We start from the raw sequence: 18660 nt of genomic DNA, 5'->3' as shown, positions 1-18660 counted from the left end.
AAATAATCCAGGAAAAAAAACAGCATGAGAAATTTAAGCATTGAGAGTGTATGAGATTTCTGAGCTAAAATAATATTTCCATTTAAATTTGTAATTTTAAAAGTCAACAAGAACACTCTAAGACTAATAAATATGAAAATATATGAAGGTTTATTTTTTGGTTTCAGGGTGAAATTATCCTTATCTTACTGAAACTCAAATATTTCAAAGCAAAAATACCTTATATAGGCCATAATTTTAAATAATTTCTATATTAAAGTAGAAATATTTATTTATCAATAGAACATCTGTAAAATTAAGTCAAAGAAAATAAAAGATGAACCTTTAAAAATATTTAGGCTATTAAAACAAGAAAAAAAAAAAGAAAGGGCAGAAATATTTTCAAATTCAGCAGAAAGCAAGAAACAAATTTGATACAGAAAAAATGCAACCTCCTTTTGGAAAACAAAATTATGTGTAAATAGAGGGATTTAAACTTATGTGTAAGTAGAGGGATTTAAACTTAGTATTTAAATAAACTTCCAAATTTTCTCAATATTCTGAACCTCCAACTGCATTTAATACATCATGTAGGATAAATTAAATAAATCATTTACACTTTTTCTTGTATTCATAACAGTATAAATATTCAGCTTATCTCCATCAAAACCATACATTAACCAACAATATAATAACTTAGTACAGTTCTCAAATATTGGTTTATTTGAAAACCTATGAAATAATTGTATCATTTTCATTCAGTGTAGATTTTCTGTAGCTTTCAAATTGAAATACTAAGTTAAACTGACTTGTTTCTTTAAAATATTGTGTTATTAAAGTTAAACCCATATATTCCCAATTTCATAATTAAATATAATTAAAGAGATAAAAATAAATAAAGAGTATTAAATGTGTATTGTTTAACCTTTATAAAATTAACAAAAGCAAAGAACTACAGAATTGGAAAGATACGCTAACTTTAAAACTTCAAAAATTAATTCATTAATTTTCTTACACAGTCCTATATGCAAGAAACTATACTAAATAATATGATGAATTCAGAGTTCCCATCTCTAAACTCAGTAGTTAATAATTCATCTGGGTAAATGAGACATATATACACAAGAAGACTATCAAAATGCAAAGCATATAAAAACACCAACTGAGTTATAGAGAAAATTCATGCCTCAGTAGCCAGATGAGGGATATATTAGCATGAACAAGAAAAGTGAGAAAGAAGTGAGGGCACAAAAGCTCTGGAGTGATACTTTCGATCACATGAAAGCTCTTTAATTGTAGATTAATAACACTACCTTTTTCTTATAGATCATAGGGTGACATTAATGGTTTAAACAGGTATGCAATATGACAGAGGCTGAGCTTGAGAAAACTGGATCAATGTGTACAATCAATTTAAGGTGGCAAAGAATGGCAGAAGGAAGACCATGAAAAGATAATTGCAGTATTCCAGACATGAGGAGTGGAGGGACTTAAAACAGAAATACAAAGAGAACATGGTGATTTTATGGAAGTAAAAGGAGCGGAATCGGAAGACCAAAGATGACTCCAGAATTTTGAATTGAGAGAAGACAAAAGAATGACAGAAATAGAAAATGTACAAAATTCCAAATTTTTTTTAAAAGAAAAGATACCGTTTTTGTAAGCACTATGCAACAATAATAACGTATGTACCTTACACTGGTAATTAGATTTTAAGTATAAATTAGCTGCTTTCTTTTTCTCATGGAATAAAAAGTCAAGGGTTGCATTGCAAGACAGTCCAAACACAGAGGTAAAGAACATGGATCACAGATCAGGGCTCCAGACACAGCTCTGGTACTTTTCTGTGACCTTGGACAAGTCATTAGACTATTATATAGTTTCTTCCTTCCAAAATCGGAGAGATAACAAGCTCCTAAAGCTGTTGTGAAGATTAAATTAGGCTAGGAATTCTTAGCAGAGTGCCTAGCACACAGTAAAAGCTGAATAAAGGACAGCGAATATCATTATTACTGATTTTTCCCTCTGTCTTTCAAGAACAGAAAAGTGGTAAGAAAAAATGACCCACCTAAGAATATATGACTATCTCTAAAGAGTTCTCAATTCATAAAACTTCCCCCTTCTCAATAAAGCAGTATTTTGGTGAAAACTGAATAAAACTTCATCTATTGTAATTTCAAAATGTGAAATGCATTTTTGTTAGGAAGATGGAAAATTACTGCCTGCTTCTGATTATCCATGCCAGCGAAAGAGCTTATTGGTGCAGATAATCAAAATCAACAAATAATCTAACCAGCTGGACCAGGGCTCAACACTTACTCCCTGAGTCAGGAAAATCTGCCATGGCACCAAGTCCAACCGTTAGAAGAGAAATCTCTTGCCAGAAATGCCATGCTCCCACTGGCAGGATAACCCTTTGCCTCACCCAACTAGGTCAGGGCTGCTTCCCTGGCTGTATATAGTAGCTTGGGGATGAAAGCCCAACAACAGCCATAGGCCAATCGTACATTACTCTCAAAGCACACTATTAACCTGCATGTCTACAGTGCAGTTCGATGTGGCCATCTTTTGGCTAACTGGGCAAAGGCAGGTCCAGCTAGCTTTACACCTTATCAAAAGATATCTTTCAAGTCATGACTATAACCACCAGAACAACTCAAAGCAGAAACTGTTAAAAGTGATCACTGCTAGAAAACAGTACTGGGGATCGAATTTGGAAAAGGGGAGACTTGATGCTGTTCATTTATATCCCTCCACACTGTAGGAAGTTTTTTTCTTCATCATGGGCATATGTAACTTTATTTTTATTGTTGATTAAATTTGCCCATCAAAGTAATGCACCTAATTTAAGTCACATAGTACTAAATAGCTCATAACAAGGAACGCAGAGCCCATGACCTACCTTCCCTATTTCAAACCTAATCTCCAATGGCACACACCATTAGCTCTTCTGATGTTTATCTTCATATTTTTAAAAGACAAACTTACATTGCTATTTCTTAAGTTTTCAATTTTAGACCTTTCTTATGGGAAGAAGGGTGACAATTTAGGTCTCGTACTCCCCACCCTACATACCCATCTCATGCTCCCATATAATGATTTTGGTTAAAGCATTAGTCAGTAGTTCATTTACATTATAATGATTATGAAAAATTTGCTCACTGCTGAGAAAAGCATTCTCTTGTTTAAATTAATTTTCTTACACATCATTTTATTATTTCTAGAATTAATTGCCTAGTTTTTTAATAGTTTGTTTTTCTAGATAACTGACATTTTTCCCCAAATATTCAAACATATCTGTTAAACAACCATCAATAGTATTTTTTCAAATAACCAAACATATTAGATAAAGTATAAGTTATTTTTTAAAAAATTTTCTGGATATATCCCTCTTGGCACCTTATGTATGGCCTGGTTGATCTCTATCTTGTGTCAAGCCTTCTCCATACTCTTTTAGAGTTCTTTGTTTTCTGGGTCGTAAGTCATCATGTTTCTCAATTTATTCCCTTTTTCGGTATGAAAGCCATCTCCACGTACCTTTCGTAAGAAAAGGTACACGAAAAACACATTTTTGAGTATTCACATGCCAGAAAATGCTATTACTGTATGCATACATTTGATTGTTTGGCTGGGTATAAAACTCTATTTTGAAATTAGTTTTCATTCAGGATTTTTAATAACTATTTCACTGTCTTCTAGATCCTAATAGTACAACTGAAAAACCCCGTACCATTCTGATTCTTAGTACCTGGTCTATGATTTATATTTTTTTCTTTCTGGAAACTTTTACAGTCATCTCTTTTTCCTTGTCATTTTGAAATTTTGCAATGCTGAATCCTGGAATGGAGCTGTTTTTCATTCTTGTGCAGAGTTTTCAGTGAGTCCTTTTCAATCTGAAGGCTTATTTTTTTTTCAGTTTGAGGATGTTTTCTTCTACTATTTTAAAATATTTTGATGCCATACACTTTGGCTCTAGGACATTAGTTGTTGGATTGATTATCTCATTTTCTTATATTTTCCATCTCTGTCTTCTGATTGTAACTTCTGAAAGATTTCTTTGACTGATGACACCTCATTTTGAATGTTAAGAAAATTTTCTACTCCTTTTGTATTTCTATGAGCTATTTCTTGTTTTTATTGACACTTTTTGACATAGCATGCTAATTTTAATCTATGAATATAATATCTTACCTATTAGAATATACAGTATTTAAATGTTTTCCTTTGCTCATTATATGTTGCCTCAGTTTCCTCCAGGTTCCTTTCCTGTTTATCTGATTTGGACTCTCCATTATGTTGTAGGTTTTCCTCAAATACAGGGTAATACTTGGCTATCCTTTTATATTTAAGAATGAGACAATAAACGTGTGGGTTTAATAGTTTTGGGGTAATATGATAGTTTATTTAGACTGTTGTTCAGCAAATATTCACTCCCATCTCTCTTCCACTGAGAGTGGAATACATTACGTCTCCCCAGGGACTCTGGGCTTAGCCATATGATTTCATTTGGCCAGTGGAATTTGCATGGCTACAAGGTAAGCAAAAATCATAAATATGTTTACGTTTAGCTCACGTTCTGGTGATTAACTAAGAGAAGTGTATGCACTGGGTAGCCGCTGCCCCCTCAGCTTAGACCGCAGAAAGAATACATGGAGATCAGACCCAAATCCCAACCATAGCCCAGACAACGCACAACCCACAACCTGAAGCAGAAACACCCAGTCAAATAGAGCACAGATCAGCCAAATCTTACTTGACCTGCAGACTCATAAATATAAAGATACATGATTGTTGGTGCAAGCCACTGAGTTTTGTCAATATAAAATTATTACTTGAAAGGAATAAGGAGTGTTACAACTATACATCACCTTAGAATTTTATTTGATCTTTGAAACAATTGCATGAAACATACAGGGCAGGTATCTTTGTTTATACATATAAGAAATTTTGGGTCAAAGACATTGAAAATTGTCTAAAGCAGTACACCCAAGCCTTGAACCAGATCTTCTAACTTCACTGCCTTCACCACACCATACAATGACTTATGCAGTTGCTTTCAAACATTTTTTGGCCAAGATCCATAGTAAAAAATTCATTTTAAAATCACAATTCAGAGACATACATACATATAAATGTAAGAAGCATTTCATGAAACAATATGAACTCTTACGATGTGTTATGCACTCTGACATTTCCTATTCCATCTTATTTTATTCTACTTCTTTTATCTTATCTTACATATTTATTTGTGTTTTTTTTTTGTTTTTTGTTTTTTGAGACACTCTGGCACCCAGGCTGGAGTGCAGTGGTGTGATCACAGCTCACTGCATCTGTGACCTCCTGGGCTAAAGTGATCCTCCCACCTCAGGCTCCCAAGTAGCTGGGACTACAGGCATGCATCACCATACCCAGACAGTCTTAAAAAAATTGTTAGTGGAGACAAAGTCTCGCTATATGGCCCAGGCTGGTTCAAACTCCTGAGTTCAAGCAATCCTGCCACCTCAGCCTCTCAAAGTGCTGGGATTATAGGCATTAGCCACTATGCCTGGCCAATTCCACTTCTTTAAAAAAAAATCTCCTGCTTCAATCTATAAAATTGATTTCACAATCCTACAATTTGAGAAGCATTCTATACTTCAGATAATTAAAATATATTTTTTACATAAATTAATAGAACCAACTAAAAAGTTTCATTAAAAGAAATTCTACTATACATTTTTCCTGATTTCCTAAGAAAAAATATCCAAAGAAATGAATGTAAAACCTATTTGAAACATTATACAACATCTTAATTCAAAAGGATAACTTTGCCTGGAAAGAAAAGAAGCATAAACTAAAATACCTCAATGGTAGTGATTTATTCCTGCTACTAAACATTATGTGACTTAAAAATTATTTTGCCATCTTTAACATAGGGTGACTTGTTTGTGTAAGAGAAGATGAGAATGGGGAGAAAAAAAATTACAGTACAGTAAGAAGACTAGATCCAAAAATCCTCACAAGTTAAAAGAAGGAACTGGTAGATTTGAGGCTGACAAATTTTGACAATGTGAATCTATCACTCAGAGGCCAATGGATGAATTCAAAGAATATATTTCCAAAAGCAAGGCAGTACATAATACTAAATTTTGAAACATACAACCTATCACTTGGGAGAAAATAATCATTTATATAAAGTTCTGTGTGTGTAAAAAAAAGTACTCGTTGGAAATTTAGTATTTACCAGTTCATACTTTTATTAACTTACAGATGTTAAGATTGATTTTGTCAAATCATTAGTAAATTTTTGTCTACAGCTGCACTAGCTAGCTTTGGCTATTTAAATTTAAGCTAATTAAAATAAAGAATTTAGTTCCTTACTTGCATTAATCACAGTATAAGTGCTTGGTATCCACATGGTGATTCCATGGCTACCATATTGGAAAGTGCGGGTTTAAAATATTTTCATCATCACAGAAAATTTTTTGGCATAGCACTGGTCTAGAATATAGCAAAATGTATTTCTAAGACTCATTTTCCAAGCTAGACACTTGGGGAACCAGCCTATGTGAACAAAAGGATATTATAAGTAGTAACTCATTTTGGAAACAGCCAAAAATGATTGTCCTCTTCACTGTGGCAGATGTAGAAGGTTGCTGATACCATTCTAGAAATCCTGTTCACGGTTACCATTGTTGATTGCACATAACACTGACTTAATGCTTTTATTGTGGACTTAATAGTAACACCGATACCCGTTAACATTTTTGAGTGCTTACCATGTACCAGGCACTGTCTTAGCATTTTATATTTTAAAATTCCATTCTGTGTTCATGACAACCATATAAAAATAAGTATCCTATTCCTGTTTTACAGATGAGAAAACTGAAGCTCACAGATGTTAAGTAACTTACATAAGATTATACAGTGGCAGAGCTGAAATTCAAAACGGAGTTCGTCTGATTTCAAGTCCTATAATCTTTCTACTACACCATATTGTCTCCCTAAACAATCCTAGATCTAACAGAAAATAAAGAGGAAATTACACAGTCTGCCTTCTAAAACCTCTTGGCCTATAATGTGACATAGGTGGAAGACACAAATAGCACAGAGACAACAGGAGAAGATACAACTCAGAGGACATGGATCAAATATCATGCTACCAAACACAAGGATCTCAATGTGCAAAGCCCTGGGCCTGGTTCACTCTGAGGAAGCATTTCTCCTGGAGACTTTAGGGCTAGTGACTTGAAGACATCCTGAGGTTTGGATTTGTTTAGCCTCGGGTCCCACTGTCTACACCTTTTACAACATGATGAACTCCATGCCAGCCTAAGAATCAACATGCAACTTAACCCTTCAGTCTTGCCAACAAAATATGCAACATTTTTGTGGAACTTTTCAGTTTTCCAATTGCTTCCAATGTGGCTATTTAATCAATCCTTACTCTAAGCAAATATTCTTTAAGGAATTTAAGAAACTTTTTTTTTCTTTGCATAATGTTAACAGAAGTAGCATCAACTGATCACTTAAATTCAGAAGCACTTCCTCAGAGCTAACGTAGCTCTCAGCCAAAACAAGTGTTCAAAACAGATGAAATGGAACTATGGCAGGAAAGAAGTGCCTTTCTAAAAGTATGTGTCTAAAGAAGAGAAGAATTTAAGACATCTGATATAAAGCTGACTGTATTACATTGTGACAATAAAGCAGACTTTTTGACTAAGCCAAGTTTACACCACTGTTCTGTCATGCCAGGAGATTCAGTGGCAAAAGAATCATTACAACTCTGAGGTCAGTTTACAAAAATGAGTTCAGGTGATAGCTCTACTTTTTTGGACAGGTTTAATAAAGATTTTATGTTTGCTAAAAGTGAAAAAAAAAAAACTTGCTTTGCATTCTTATGAATGTAAGTTTCTGATCATCATAGACAAAATATCAGGCCATTCATTAAATCTGCAATTTTTTTCTTTAAAATAATATAGGGCCTTTTTTGCCCCAATCCTATCATGCTTTTTCAGTGTTTTAAATGAGTAAAACATTAACAATGTTCAAGGTATTGTATGCTGACATATTTGCATACACAGATAGAGATCTTGACTTTTTATGTCTGCTGATGCTAGGTGCAGACATAAAAGTTGTAAAGGAACATTAAGATAGCACTGGATGAGGGAAAAATCTGAAATAAGATGTGATTGTTGGAAAGCTATAAAAGAGAGGTGATACATTTTTCAAATGATACATTGCAAAAGAGTTGTTAAGGTATTGTGAATATCGCCAAGAGTAACTGGGAGAGGTAGATTCAGATTACAGATTGAAATGGATAAAGACAACCCGAAATTGTGAGTAAAAAGGGGTCAAGTGAAAGAAGACAATGTTGAAATAAATAGAAAAGTCTTAAAATAATGAAGGAGTCAAATATATAAATCTCCTAATTGTTGACCACACTAGTTATCAGCTGTCAATGGTGTGGAGTTTTAAAATTGTCTGACAATAAGTTTTGCATTGGTTCAATACCAGAAAATGTATCAAGAGCTGAACTGTAAAAGACAGCCATCAATTACAATGTTAAAGAACCTACCACTTCAGAAGCACACCTTGTCCCTTGCCCAGGTTGTACCCTTCATTTCTTACTTTTAAGGCTCCCTGTTTCTGCTCTTGAGTTTGATGCAAATGGCCCCCAAGAGATGCAATCTCTTATCACCCTGCTATGTGGTACATTTCATCCTTGTCTTCAAACATTATGATCATAAAATCAGATGGTTCACAGTTACTGCAATAGGAACATGTAGTATAGCTGCAACATATAACAGAAAGAGATAAATGGAAGAAGTATGGGTGACTCCACCCACCATTCAACTCAATGAGTGAATGCCTCGGGGTGAGCATGAAGAGTGAGACATGAATCCACTGAGCCCTTGGTCGGTCACAGTACATGTGTACCTTTCATAGTATGACCATCTGACAACACTATGTGGTAATTTCATCTACGAAACAGGTATATTTTTCATACAAAGCACAAACATTGCCAAACAGAAGTCAACTTGTTTATCGACTCTCCATTTGATTAAATAGCAATCTATCCCAACAATGAAAGTAAAATGATATGGGTTAAAATCTTTGAGATAGGGTATGAATGTCTCCAATGTGGCAGGAATATAGGGCTCTAAATGCATATGAAATCAGTATAGACAAATCCATGTAGACTATTAAATTATGAGGAACGGATGAGACGTTTTAAAGTAATTTTGATCACATGCAATATTTAACCTTTTAGGTTGAACTTGGAACATAACCCCCTCCTGAAATGTCATGCCACTGCGATGAAATACACTGAGTTTATCTTACTAGTAGGATTTATTTCACTGGCTTCACAAATAATTTTTATTCTATGTTTATAAACATTCTGGAGATGGAAGGGACCCGTTATACCTTACTATACTTACTAGGAGAAATTCATTGTTTTTGCCTTCATTTGTGAAGATCTTAGATTTGTCCCTACAAATATCAAGAGTCTGATATCACTGTAAAGATTTTGAAAGCGGCTTCCTAATAGCGCTCTTCCCCCTCACTCAGCTGGGGGCTGATTGTTTTTAGTACCTGACTACTGCAGGACTACAATGTTTACTGTATCTGTAGGAAAAACTTCCCAGGAGTGGTGCTCAATCACTTACAAATCCACCTAAAGGAAGTATCATCCAAGAGAATGTTTCTATGTTTTGTTCAGAGCTGCATCACAAGAGCTATGTTAATGAAGTTAATAAACTCAAAACATTTTGGATATTTGGCAGTTCCTTGTTTTGCAAAGCTGGTAATCCTATGGCATCTATTCTACTGCACACACTATAAAATGCTATATTGGGACATTTAAATATGATGGTCTTATAATGTTTGTGGAGAGAACATAACTAAAAAGACTAATGTAGACCTATATTCCTTTGCTTGGTATACATATAAAAGGAATCCTTTAATATGCTATGACCACCCAAATGTTATGATTTCTAAAGAAAGAAAGGCTCAAAAAAGTAACAGTTTGGCCCTTCTTTTCTTTTCTCTTCTTTTTCTTTTCTTTTGAGACAGGGTCTCATTGTCTTAGTGTCACCCAGGCTGGTGAGATTATAGCTCACTGCAGCCTCAACCTCCCCAGCTCAAGAGATTCTCGTGCCTCAGTCTCCCAAGTAGCTGGGACTATACGTGTGTGTCACCATGCCGGGCTAATTTTTGTATTTTTTTTTGTAGAGATGGGGTTTTGTCATGTTGCCCAGGCTGGTCTTGAACTCCTGGGCTCAAGAGATCCTCCTGCCTTGACCTCCCAAAGTGTTGGGATTACAGGCATGAGCCAATGTGTCTAGCTGGCTTCTTATTTTCTAGAAGGAAATTATGTCAGCCATGTACTTGACATTCCAATTTAATGAAAGAAAAAATTATTTTCCACTTAAAATGTTAATATATAAGACTAATTTTATACACATGTATATTTACATATAATATTTAGATATATGCATCTATTTTAAGATATACATATATTATATTAATATTATATATAGATGCACATATTAAATATATGTAACATATTCAAGTTGACTTACAATGCTATTTAATAAAATAGCCCTTGGTATATTAGTAAACAAAAGTACCAGGAAGAAACTGAGACTCCTTCTTTTCTTCCCTGTGATCAAGCCACGATCCCTAGGTAGAAAAGCAGAAAGAGGGTAGCTGGTGAAGGTCATCCCATTATTTCTGAGGTGTGAGTCACCAGTGTAAAGGTGCCTTTGACCTGTGTTTGTTAACAAATTGGCACAATTTTTTTAAATAGCAACTCTAAATTTACTTAATGTAAAAAAAAAAAAAAAAAAAAAAAAATTACACCTAACCCTGACCTAATCCTTTTGAAAGCACTTCAGAAGGATTTTTTCTTGCTATACTAGTTGTATTCAAATGAAAAATAAACGTGGAGTTGTTTCTTTCAAAATGAACTGCAAAAAAACAGGAAAACATCTTTCCTGGTGGGACATCTCCATATAGAAAAAGCAGTCTTTCCAATGGCCAATAAAACAAAAAATCTAAAAAGTACAAAAGCTGGTAGATAAAGAATTACCAAAGAAAAATAATCTTTAAACAGTTACCCAAAATGCAGGAAAACACATCATAGCATAATAAAAAGAATATTCATTACAGTTATTGACTTTTATTACCATTTGAAAATAGTTTTTTTTGCCAACTGTGAAAATCATCCAAAGCAAAAATAAAATATAATAAAATAATTCCAGTTTAGGAAAGCAAACTGTTAATTTATTCCCTTAAACTATTCCTTCCCAAGCTCTCAATTCAATACAATAAATATTTCTGAGCACACACTATGTGCCTGCTATGTGCAATGTGCCAGACATTTTAAATATATATATATATATATATATGAATCCAGATGGCCAGATAATTTTATAGATATCTACATATACATATATGCACACACATATACACACTATATATACTATATATGAATAATATCCAAGCTATTTCACTCTTCACTTTATTTTCTTTCATAACTATTAAAATATTAATTGATTCCCTATCATTTAGATAAAAAAGAAGTGCAAGTCCAATGACATATCTAAGTTACATCATTTCCTCCTCAAGTTTACAATCATCTGGGCTACAGTAAATAACAGAAATTCTTATATTACTCTTATTTAGTTTTCATAAAAATTTACAGCAGGAAATTATAAGTATTAATATTAGGGCTTCAGGATTCATATTAAGTGAAGTCCAAACATCATTTTCACATTATGTTGTTATATTTTGGGCTAATTATATTCACTTATGTCTAAACATTAAAGCTATTAATTACTCAATAGAATAATTGCATTGAAATTATATTGAAATATAAGATTAAAAACACTTGGTCACATTGCCCACTACTAATTACAGTGGTGTAGCTCCTGCACCATTCCCTATGTGTAGAAATGTGGCTAAACACAAGCAAAAAGCAAGACTAAATATAAAAACCACACTAAAGCAATTTTAATAAATAAGAGAATGACAGGCACTTTCAAATAAGACAAAGATGCTTTCACTATCTATAAAAGTAAAATAAACTTAAATGAACTGAAAATATTGCTATTAGTAAACTTATAACTGGTTTTGCCTTAAGAAAACTTCATAAGTCAATTTAAACGCAAGAAGTTAATGTATTATTGACTTCAAGTTTAGAAAATATCTTTTTCATTATTAAATGTATTTACAATGCACTCGGGTTCTCATCATGAGGTTAAAAATACCTAAAAACCAACAAGGATGCCATTCATAATCCTAAATTTAAAAAACAGTTTTTCAAAAAAGTTTGTTCAAAATTGACACTATTACCTTAAATGAATAGCAGCCTAAAGGTCATTTCAATATGAAATTTTCAACAATTTTCTATACTTCTACATATGCTTCAGATGTAATACTTTCTCAGATACTAAAATTACAGGAAAACCAACATATATGCAGGCATACTTTTCAAAGCCAAAAACTTTTTAGTGTAGATATAAAAGTACTGACAACTACAAAAGCCACAATTTCCAAAGAAAGCTAGATAATTAGTCTGCTACTATTGCCATAGTAAATATAGTTTTTTAGATATGGTATCTGCTACTAAAAATTATTGTGTAAAAGAAACTGGCCCATTTATTCTTAACCAGAACAAAAAGAAATTTTTGGCAAAACTATTTTGTCTCTTAGATGGTGCACACATTTTTATTACTTTTCTACTATCACAAATTAAAACTCTTATACTAAATGGTACTCTTATAGAAACTGTCTAGAAAATAATCAAATATTCTGATTGCTAAAGGGAATATACAATGAAACTTTTGGGTTATTTTGTACCTATAACTTTTAAGGCTTTGATGCACAGTATTTATTTAGCAAATATAATTCCTGTTCTTTAAATACTGTGCTGCTTATATTTTTTTCTAAAGTGTACTCCTATCTAAATGGTCCCAAAAACATTTGGGAGTAAACTGCCATGCGAACATAAAATATTTTGTTTCATAAAAAACAAAATAGGCCTTTAGGAAAAAAACGTGCAGTTAGGGATACATGACACCTCAGTCATCATCTTAATCTATCCCCTCACTTTACAGGTGGGAACGTGGGACCCCAGTGAAATTAAACCACTCACTAAGCCCACTCAACTGTACTAGAACTCAAGCTCCAGACTCTTCGCCGATACCCATTTCCCTTCAAATGTGGAATAATGCCAAGCCACAATGCTAACTCAGTTACAAGCATAAATAAGCTTCTATTGGCAATAATTAACTTTCAATGCAATAAAGAAAACATATCATCTGTTTCTCCTCAGACAACTGTTAATCAACAAGAACTTTTTCGTTTTGCTCTTTTATTCTCTTTATTAGTTCTGTCAATCTCTGACAACTAGAACAAATGTGAAGACTTACTCTTTTTTTTTTAAGCAGCATCTTAAAGCCATACATATTATTTCTTAATTTAGAGGTGAAAAAATGCATTTTCTTAGGTTTGGTTTTTGTCAATATCACTGTTTGGTATAGGTACTAGGACAAGAGAAAATGTTTATTTTCTCTCAAACCAAGAAAACCTCAAACATTTGTTGTACCCATTACAGGTCTCCCAGCCCTCCATTTCAAACTAAATGATTTTGGTTTGTAGGAAACGGTATTTTAATTTTTCACTAAATGAACTTCAAATAACTGAGAAAAGGAAGTCATATTCTTGTACTCTGGATCACTTAACACCTCAGACCACGGAATACAGCTCCTCTTGTTGCCTACACAAACACACCGGCTCTAGCTGAGGTCACCTCTCCTACCTACCTACCTACCCAGTTTCTGTTACTCCTTGGTGTGCCTAATTACAGAGAACATCAGTATCAATGCTCTGGCTCCCAAATCCTAAAGAGAGCAGGAGAGGTAAAGTATTACCAAAAACATACCTAAAGCATTCTCGCCTTTAGGGTCCTACTAACATTTATGCTTGGATGCAAAATATTCTGACCACCCAAACAGCATGTCTGCGTTCAACTTACCTTTAAGCTGTTACTCTGCTTGTTGGTGACGCAAAATAATTCCTCTTCCACTGGAAAACTGGACAATTTAACCTTATTTTGTTGGAAGGTTTTCACCAAAATTAATGAAATGTTCTTATGTGAAGAGGAAACAGCAATTTTAACAACAAAACTAGGTTTATTTATAGAGACATAACTGATTGAAAAAAAATCCTTCTGTACTGAGACATGGTGTACGTGATCTCACCTTATGGGGAGTTTTTAGAAAACTCACTTTAGCTGTGGGTTATGTAAATATTTCTGTAAAATTCTATTTGAGGAACTTAAGAATTTATTGAATTTGGTTTTAACTCAAAAATAACCTATACTTTCTAACTAATTTTAGCAAGCAGCACCAAAATGTGAAGTAGATTTTTAGCTAATATTTTGAGTGTGTTCTTTTAAATTAACAGCTTCCACATACAAAGGAGTAAACTCATCTCTTCAATTTACTGACCATCCATTCTATTCCTATGTATGTATACAGCTTTTCATAGTTCAGAAAACACTTTCATATACATTACTGAATTTACATGCTGTGATAATTAGAAAACTAGCATAATTCCTGCTTTCACCCATTTTCATAAAGAAAAATAAAATAGGCATAGAACAGAGAGATATAGGGTAAATGATTAGGACAAAACACTTTGAAATGGAGAGTAAGTCAATAGAATGAATAGGAGAAATCTCAATAAATGATTTTGAAGACCAAAATTTCCAAATTAGCCCATATATCCAGGTTATCTAGATGAACAAAATGGATTTTCAGGCAGACCCATTTTAATTTTGCCCTCTCATTGGGAGTTTCCCAGCACGGGTTTATATCCTGCCAAACTACAAATCTGCTCCATATTTACAAAGGCACTTTGAGTTCTTAGCCATCCATGCCCGATTTCTTCATTACCTGCCATCAATGCAAGCTTCTGTCGCATGGTTCATCGTTATCTAAGCAAACTACTTATACATAGTAGGCATAAAAATAAATTTTTTTAATTGACTAGAATTATTTTGAAGAAGGCAATGGTCTGGTTCTTAAACAGAAAAACAAACATGACCTGGTTCTTAAACATCAATTAGAACAGATCATAAGGAAGAGCCTAAAGGTGAGAATGCTTTAGGTATGATTTTTGGTAATACACAAATATCAAATTATAAGGAAGCTACAGGTCATAGGCTCTGCGATGCTTTCTGTGCTATACTATTTAGACCACTGACTTTAATAAGGATGCCACCGATGTGCTAACCAAGTGTGTCTGTGACATAAACCTGAGAGGAATAATTTATTATGGCAATATGTTGAAAAGAAGTTCCAAGAGAGCTCGGACAAGCTGACACAACAGGCCCAAATGAAAATGACCAAGTTCCAGACAGGTAAATGCAAATGTCTATACTCACTACCCAGTTGTAGGTCAGCAGATACGTGCCATGAGGGGTTTTAACTGAATTTTAAGCTTAATGAGAATGTACAAAGAAACATGTTCGATAAACAACAAGGCAAATGCTAGTTGGCTCTGATGCTAGATGAACATAAGCTTAGGCAATACCTCCAGCGCCATACACTGTGCGGTTCATACCAGCAGTCTCATGTTCAGTAATCATCACGACTCTGGACTCTGGAAAGGAATGTTGTAAAATGGGACACAAATGGGACAGAGATGAAGGTGGAAAAGGTAAGAATCACAACATTAGTAAAACTAGTAATTATTAGTGTGATTTGAGCAATTATTATCTGGCATGCATTGTACTATGAGGTTAACATAGATGACCTAAAATTTTACAAAATCCTATAAGGTAGGAATTGTATCTATCCTCATTTTACAAAGAGGAAAACTGAAGCTTGCACATTTTCAGTAACCTGTTCAGGTTCAGTAGGTAGTGGGTAGTAAAATGAGAAATTTACTTGAGGCAGTCACTTGGCCATCTCTTCACCCACCTATCCATCCAATTACTGTGACCCCAATTGCAATCAGGGCACTGGAGCACCAGAATACAAAAGAGAATAAGACCAGTAAAAGTCTCTGTCCTCAAACAACTTACATTCTAATGGAAGAAACTGATTGTTTAAAAGCAAATGAACAATAAAATAATAAAAACTTATAATAAGCTTCATGAAGGAGGGGAATGAGGTGCTGTGAGAGAATAACAGAGTATACATTAGTAGCCAGTGAAGTAGAGACGTTGAATTGGAAACCACAAGAAGGAAAAAGAGCTGGTTAAGCAGAGGAAGAGAAGGAAAGAATAAATGTGGAAGATGTCTGTCCAAAGGCCGTGGCATGTCTGAGAAGCTAAAGGCAAACCACGGAGGCTCCAGTGAATGGACAGAAGAAGGGTGCATGAGGAGAGGGTGGAAAGACAGGCAGTGGGGAGAGTATGCAGGGCCTTGTAAACTGTAGAAAGGAGTTTGGATTCGTGTTTCTAAATGCAAATGGGAAGCCATTCCAAATTGCTAAATGGAAGAACAATGTCATGCAATTCACGTTTTGCTTTTGCGAAAGTGCTGAGTATGAACTAAAGAGGGCATAACTTTATGAAGCTAATGTTGTGATAAGGAAAGATGATAATAAACAAATGAGTAAGATATGGAGTAAAATAAAGCAGAAAGGGGGCAGGAGCACTTGGAAATTGGTTTACAACGTAAAACAAGGTAGTCAGGAAAATCTCACAGAGATGATTTCAGCGATGACTTGAAGGGTTAATCTTGTGATCCACAGGATAGCCCAGAGAACCCGGCGAAGAGAAGAGTGAGTCCAAAGGCTCCGAAGTGGTTGTGGGGGCAGACTGGTTAGCACCTCGGAGGTCACTGTTAGACTTTGCCTTTGACTGTTACTGAGGTAGGAACCACTGGATGGTTTCAGAAGGGTCACAAGATCGGACATAGGTTGTTTTTTTTTTTTTTAATTTTAATTTTTTATTTTTTTGAGATGGAGTCTCACTTATTGCCCAGGCTGGAGTGCAGCAGCACGATCTCGGCTTAAGGCAATCTCTGCTACCCAGGTTCAAGCAATTCTCCTGTCTCAGCCTCCCGAGTAGCTGGGACTATAGGCACCTGCCACTGCGCCTGGCTAATTTTTATATTCTTAGTAGAGACAGGGTTTCACTATCTTGGCCAGAATGGTCTTGAACTCCTGACCTCCTGATCCAACTGCCTCGGCCTCCCAAAGTGCTGGGATTACAGGAGTGAGTCACCTTGCCCGGCTGACATAGGTTTAACAGAATTTTTCTGGCCCTCATGCTGCGAAGGGGCTAGATGGGGAGAAGCAGGGAGCCCCAGTTAAGAGACTATTGCTGGCCAGGCGTGGTGGCTCACGCCTGTAATCTCAGCACTTTGGGAGGCCGAAATGGGCAGGTCATGAGGTCAGGAGATCGAGACCATCCCAGCTAACACGGTGAAACCCCATCTCTACTAAAAATACAATTAAAAAAAAAATTAGCCAGGCGTAGTGGCAGGTGCCTGTAGTCGCAGATACTCGGGAGGCCAAGGCAGGAGAATGGTGTGAACCCGGGAGGCGGAGTTTGCAGTGAGCTGAGATCACACCACTGCACTCCAGCCTGGAAGACAGAGCGAAACACCATCTCAAAAAAAAAAAAAAAAGAGAGACTATTGCAATAACACAGCTGAAGATGACAGTACCTTGAACACGACGGTAGCAGTGGATATATGTGAAGAAGATATATGGACAGAAGAAAAGCATCTGAAAAAAATGCTCAGTACCATTCATCACTAGGGAAATGAAAATTAAAACCACAATGAGATACCATTACATACGTACTAGAACAACTAAATATAAAAAAGACTGATCAAGCATTTTCAACATATATAACTGCTAATACATGAATATCATTATAAAAGGAATTATTCTCATCTTGATTCTACAATTTTCCATCAGACATAGCACAACAAAGACTGACCTAGGAGTGAGAAGTTCAGTCATGTCATTTAGGTACTATCACTAAGTATTTAAGGTTTGTTCTCAGCTCACTATGCACTCACTCAATCAACAGATAAATATCTGCGGTAAGTCTCCTCTGTGCTGAGTACCGGACACACGATGAAAGGTAAGCTAAGACCCTGACTTTAAGGACCTTACAGCCACTTCTGGCACATCATTTCAGTTTTGTGGGGCTCTGTCTTTCCCTCCTCATCTGTTGCACCCCCTTGTGCCCTCCAGGTACACACAGAACAGTGCCTTTGTGACTCTGTCCCGTTTGCCTGAATGGCCTTCACTTCCCACTCTCGTGCTCCCTCCAGACTGGGCTAAAATACGACTCGGATGATATATAATTTTTTCTAAAATAACAGCTTTATTAACATCATCCACACACCATAGAATTCACCCACCTAAAGTATACAATTGAATGGTTTTTAGTACATTCATGGAGTTGTGCAACTATTACCACAATCGATTTTAGAACATTTTATTACCCCAAAAGAAACTCCATGGCCCTCAGGAGTCCCTCCCGTTTGTCCCCAATTTCAGACCTGGACAATCACTAATCTTTCTGTCTCTATAGATTTGCCCATTCTAAACATTTCATATAAATTGAGTCATACAATATGTTGTCTTTTGTGACTGGCTTCTTTCACCTGATATGATGTTTTCAATTGTGAGTCTATCATGCTGTAGAATGTATCATTACTT

General features: G+C 35.0%; 1 protein-coding gene across 9 annotated transcripts in view; it reads right to left on the bottom strand.

Moving 5' to 3' along the window:
* SDCCAG8 (serologically defined colon cancer antigen 8) overlaps positions 1-18660 on the bottom strand; it is a 253354-nt gene that overhangs the window by 130464 nt on the left and 104230 nt on the right. The window lies entirely within an intron of this gene.

This window comes from Rhinopithecus roxellana, chromosome 8 (assembly GCF_007565055.1).
Source record: "Rhinopithecus roxellana isolate Shanxi Qingling chromosome 8, ASM756505v1, whole genome shotgun sequence".
NCBI lineage: Eukaryota > Metazoa > Chordata > Mammalia > Primates > Cercopithecidae > Rhinopithecus > Rhinopithecus roxellana.
This window is presented reverse-complemented; position numbering and strand designations above follow the sequence as displayed.